The following is a 6,000-nucleotide window of genomic DNA, read 5'->3' as shown; positions in this document are numbered from 1 at the left end:
TAGTTTTATTAATTTTATTGGCCCGAACAACATTATCTATACATTTAATATTATTAGAATTGGTATTTTATCTTTCAAATACTTACCAATTTTTCTGATATTAATACGTTTCAAGAACCTTTTCAACCATTATATGACCAATTTTGTGTTTGTTTTTTTATTTTTTTTTTATTACACAGTTAGTGCAAAATGGATATAATGTGACCCATTAATCCCCCCACTTACATACAACCATTGTCGGACTAAAATACTTTCCTTACTATGCTGGGTAAACATTTTGATCCATCTGAAGATCCAACCGTAGACCTCTGGCACGAAATTCGAGAGCGCTAATCATCATGATACGCGTGAGCTTAATGTTATGACTGCGTAAATGAATATGAAAGATATTTCCGAAGAAAAAGCTGATACAGTGGAAAAGCAAGTATTGCGCTTAAGAGAGTTTAAAGTTTCTTGAGCAATCAAGAATTAGAAACGAGTGCCCAGTGCTCACCCAAGCCTTGAATTCACTGCCAAGCTTTTCAAGAAGACTTCATCACTCTTCTCTTCTGTGTTTTCCATTCCGTTCAATCTGAAGAACTCGGGAAAAAAGGGGATAATGGAATTGAATGCGGAGACACTCAGCGAAGTTGTCCTTTTGACGAAACTTCCACAAGAATTCATCCCCTGTTTATCTACGTCCCACGCATTCTCCATAAATTTACATTGCATTTCTCCTCTGCATACTAACAAACAATTTCTACGGCTCCTTATATTTTATCCGCAAGAACCAATTATTATGAGATTTTGTTAATAAATCAACACCCGCGCCTGCGCACTTGTTCCCGCGACCATCCCACGGTGTTCAGTATTTGGTCAACTGTCCCACGGTACACATCGGGAAGCCCGCTGCCGGTTTTTGCCGATCGGTGTTTCCGCGCGCGTGTTGCCACGGTGGCTGCGAACAGTGGAACCTCTCCCGTGGGGGAGGAGGCGGGGGTGCTGCTCGAGTTGGCCGCGTGGGGGCCCGGTGAGAGCGAGGACGACGAAACACCGGCGAAGAAATCTTCCGATTGCGAAAATGTGCGGCTGGATTTGGATCTAATAGAAAGAGTCACAGAATACTCATCCCCCTCGCCCGTTGGTCTGTAAATGGAAACTTCGTGGGAATATAAGGTGAGCCAATTTTAGTATATTCTCTGTCCCGTATCTATAGAGCAAGAGAACGAAGATGAGTCTCTGCGCAAGTAGTGAAGTAAATCTAAATTAGAAGTTAGTTTTGTTGTTTGTTTTACTTTTATATTATTTAGGCTATGGAGATTTTTCTCCATGCCGAATTGTGACTTTTATTATTTTTATTGCAAACAGTTGATTTTATAGGCTGATGTAATTTTTTTATATTTTGAATATTTTAGGAAGTTTGTATAGCGCAATATTGTGTATTATTTATATACTATAGAGGTTGAGACAATTGAGATAAATAAGTGAATGTTTTGGTTAATATGAAGTATTAGAGAGGTTTTAAATAAAATATAATTTTATGGATTGATACAATACATATTTTGTTGAGACTTTTAAAAAGCCTTCACGCCAGCTTTACGGCAGTGCTAGAAGTTGCCATTGAAAATTTGCTATTAAAATCCACTTAACGCCGTAGAGTTCGGCAACAAACATAACACCTTGCAGGATAGCGATTATTTAAGGACATACGTATCCAATTTTTATTGCCGGTGACTGTACATCAAACTCTGGAAAGTCTCATCATTGTTTCGTTACTTTCTTTATGTAGAGTTTTGCTTTTAAAACATCCTACTACTTTGACTTACATTTTCATGAAGTACGGTGCATTTCGACTTTAACCCGGACACAAATAACAACAAAACAATGCTTGCTGGATTCTTTTAATCAAATGTTCGTGAAAGTATCCCAAAAATTATGGAACTTCAGTGATATTGAATTTTTTGAATCACTTTACTTTAGCCACTCTTCATAGAGACTGGATCTATTCTTGGGCCCTTCGTCATATTATACCCATCGTCAACAGTTTTTGCACTTAATGCAAACAATTTGTAATAATTTTAGAAGTGGAGGCGATTACGGTGGGCAGTTTCCTCCCCACTGTTCGCCACTTTTGCCCTGACCTTATGCTAAACCCCACAAGTTTCTGTACCTTGCACCCCACCCCCTATTTTCCAAGCCAATCGCCCCCGCTATTTAGAAGTAATGAAAAAATGGAACCACTAGTAAGCAAGGAAGGATTAAAATGTTTAAAGTTTCCATTAATTTTCTAAAACTATTTTTAAAATATAGGTTAACATTTGTATAATATGGTTCCTTGGTGATCCTAATCGCATGGCCTCTTAATTACTAGTTACAATATTAGTCATTGCACTATCTAGGAAACAATTTCTTATTTCCTTTTTTTTTTTGGTGCTGGCCATATAAATTTCACTTAACACAGTAAAGTAAAACTAATATTTTCTGGTAGGTATTATTATGATACCAAAAAGGAAATACGTGCGAAAGTAGTTTTAAACGTTAGCCTATATGGATAAAAAGTGACCTATTGATTCCACGTCACCAAAAGACATGTAAATATATATAATGAAAGAGGAGAGAGGATACACTCACAAGACGCAGAATAACTTCAAATTTTCGTGACAATTTGTCACATCGGAGGTAGAAAGAAAGTTCATGAAAGGAGCGACGTCGACGGAGTGATAACGTGGCCTGTAGTGTTATGCCAGGTTCCGAAAGAAAAAGTAGACAGTTTCACAGACAAAAATATTATGTCGTTCCCTCGCCAGGCTGTCGAAAACTGTGAGTGCGGAAAAGTGTAGAGGGAAGTGAAGGGTGTTGCTGAAGGTGAGGGGTGTTACTGAGTGGCCTAGTTCAGGCCAGGGAGTGTGGTTGCGTTCATGGTTGATATATAGGCCCTCTCCCATCTCTTGCGTACTGAGGTATTGGTGGATTGAGGCAAAGAGTGGACGATAGCTACCTGGAGGCAGGTATTGAGGGAAATATTGTGGTGATTGGTGTAAATTGCAGCAGCAAAGTCCATGTTTTGGGTGGAGAAGCGGTGGTTGTTGATGCGGAGATTCAGGGCTATGGATGTTTCCCCCAAGTAAAATTTCCCACAAATATTGCAGGTGAGGATATAAATCAGGTTAGAGCTGTAACAAGTTCCTTTGGGATAGAGGGTGAATATGGGGCAGGTTTTGCACCTTGGGCAGTTGCATTTGTGGGCGGGAGCGAGTAGATTGTGAGTAGGCTGATTGTGTTGGACCAGGATGTTTCGGAGATTGGAAGGGCGTTTGAAAACTACTCTGGGCTTGTCGAGGAAGATGTTTTTGGTGTCAGGATCACTGTGCAGGATGGGAAGGAGGGAACGTAAAGTGTGTTTGTTGAGGTTGGGGTGAGATTGGGTGACAAGTGCAGGGGGATTGGTGATAGGTTTCTTGGTGGAGGTGTATGAAGCAGCTCGGGATATTTGTTTGATAACCAGGGTGGAGGGATATCCACGGTTGGTCAAGGTTTGGTGTAGGCGGAGGTTATAGATCTGTCGGGAGGTGGGTGAGGTGTTGAGGCGTTGACCTCTGAGGGCCAGGGAGAATGGGATGGCTTGGTGTGGATCGGATGGGATCTGGAGAAGTGTAGGTATTGCATTGGTGGGTTTGATCTGGATAGAGGTTTCCAAATGTCCTTCCTTCGTGTGCACACCCACATCCAGGAAGGTGATTTGGTTGGTGGAGTGGGTCAAGGTGAACTTGATGGAGCTGAAGTGGTTTAGTTGATCTGGGAAGGTGGTCTGGGACGGTTCTCCATGTGTCCAGAGCATGAAGATGTCATCGATGAAACGGAGCCAGAGGAGAGGTTTGAGGGATTGGGTTTCCAGGAACTCTTGTTAAAGTTTGCCCATGAATAGGTAAGGATAGGATGGGGATATTCTGGTCCCCATGGCTGTGCCTCGAATCTGAAGATAGTGTTTGTTCTCGAAGGTGAAGTTGTTGCACGTGAGGACAAGGTGAGCTAGATGGGTCAGGAAATTAGTGCTGGAGGTGTGGGGTTTTGGTCTGTTGTTGAGGAAGGATTCTATGGAACGGAGGCCATGGGAGTGAGGTATGTTGGTGTAGAGAGAAGTAACATCCATGGTGGCAAGGATGGTGTTAGCTGGTAATGGTGGGAGAGTGTTGATTTTCTGAAGGAAGTGGCTGGTGTCCCGGAGGTAGGAAGGCAGAGCTTTAACAAGAGGCTGGAGGTGAAAGTCGACACATTCTGAGATTCTTTCAGAAGGTGAGTTATAACTGGACACGATAGGTCTACTAGGGTTGCCAGGTTTATGGATTTTGGGCAGTAGGTAAAAAGTGGGAGTGCGGGGTTTGTCAGGGATGAGCAGTGATATGGTGGAGGCTGTTAGGCCCTCAGGGGAGCATCGGGTGTGAATAAAGTCCTGGATTCTGTCGAGGTGTGTGGCTGAAAGGTCAACCGTGGTGGTTTTGTATGGCGAGTGGCTTCCGCCAGGTAATCTTGAGAGTTCAGCGCCAACGTGGTGGACCCCTTGTCAGCTGAGAGGATTTTGATGTCATGGTTCTGGCGGAGATCTTGAAGGGCTTGATCTTGAGAGAGATTCATGTTGGGTTTTGCTGTGGAGGTTGTCAAGAAATGAGCTGTCAGTGATGGTAGATATTATGGCAGTTATGTATCTTTGCAGGGGGTGATTAATGGGCAGGGGAGGGTCTTGGGAGGATTGTGGGCAAAATTGGAGCTTAGGTGGGTTTCATTAGTGATGGTCTGGAGGGAGGGTTTCTTTGTCCAGAAGTGTTGCCATCTGAGGTGTCTGGCAAAAGTGTGGATATCGAAGAGGAGACGGAATTTGTTGTGGCGGAGAAGGTGAGCCCTTTGGATAGAATAGCTATTTCGGCAGATGTGAGATTGTAGTTGGACAAATTAAGTACAGTTTGGTTGTGTTGTGGTAGGTGAGGTTCGTTGGTGACCATGGGTTTGGTGGGGGTGGGTCTGTCTGTGGACTGGTTGTTTTCCAAGGTGCGAGAATTGTCGGTGCAGTTTTGGTGTTTAGGGGGGTTTTGTGGTACTGGAAGGGAAGTTATGGCAAGGGAGTGTCAGGCAGTAGAGCGCATGTGGATTTTAGAGTGAATTGGGGGTGGGAGTGGAAGGGGGAGAATGCAGCCAGCCTGAAAAGCCTGGCGGCAGATGTTGGACAGTTTGTGTAGGTGTTTGTTGTTAAGGTCAATTGTGATAGAATGAGCTGCATTCCAGAAAGATTCAATTTTTTGGTAGCAGTCACCTGGGTTCAACAAAAGGATTTTTGTTAGGGATTGGATATATCCTGGGCACACTTAAGCTGGGATCGGTACATGGTGTGGGTAAGCTCAATCGGAAAGTACGTATTATTGAAGTCGTAAAGAACCTTAAAAGGGCCTTACATAGAGCCTTACAGGTTCGGGACCTTACCATAGGGGTTATGTTAGCTTAAAAGCATCGCTTATTCTACAACCTTCATCTGCGGTGGTACCTAGATAAAACTTAATCTACACAACTCACACATTTTCAGGTTTTAATGACCTTAAGACTGCATTGGCAATGTTGGCGTATGATAGAAAAGGATATTATTACCTGTCTCGTTCTCGAAGAGATGATCAATGAGAGTTTCAAAATTAATTCTATCACACACACACACACTGCTGTTAGTTGTTTCTCTCTTAAAACTGTCTTAACTTCTCTGTACTTCTCTCCCAAACAACTTTTCGAACCAACGTTCACTTTCCAAAATAAATACCGACTGTCTTTCAGATTTCTGACCAACTGTCTTTCAAACTCACGACCGACCGTCTTCCTAAATCCAAACCGACTGTCCTATTCAAGATTCAACTTGCCTGTTTTGAACCTAGGCTTCTCCTCCTTTTCTCCGTCTCACTCCACTTTACCTATGCAGTAACTGAAAAATGCATTATGCTGAAGTTAACACATTTCCTTCCTGCTACAAGGCTAAAGCGTAACTTG

At 42.7% G+C, this 6,000-nt stretch overlaps 1 pseudogene; it reads left to right on the top strand.

The window, feature by feature from the left end:
- Window positions 1–4,012: 4,012 nt before the first annotated feature.
- Window positions 4,013–6,000, top strand: part of LOC145980188 (dipeptidase 1-like) — an 89,362-nt pseudogene continuing 87,374 nt past the window's right edge.

The sequence above is a fragment of the Lepisma saccharinum genome, chromosome 27, assembly GCF_977018435.1.
Source record: "Lepisma saccharinum chromosome 27, izLepSacc3.1, whole genome shotgun sequence".
Classification (NCBI taxonomy): domain Eukaryota; kingdom Metazoa; phylum Arthropoda; class Insecta; order Zygentoma; family Lepismatidae; genus Lepisma; species Lepisma saccharinum.
The sequence above is the reverse complement of the archived record's forward strand: the minus strand, read 5'-3'. Positions and strand labels throughout refer to the sequence as shown.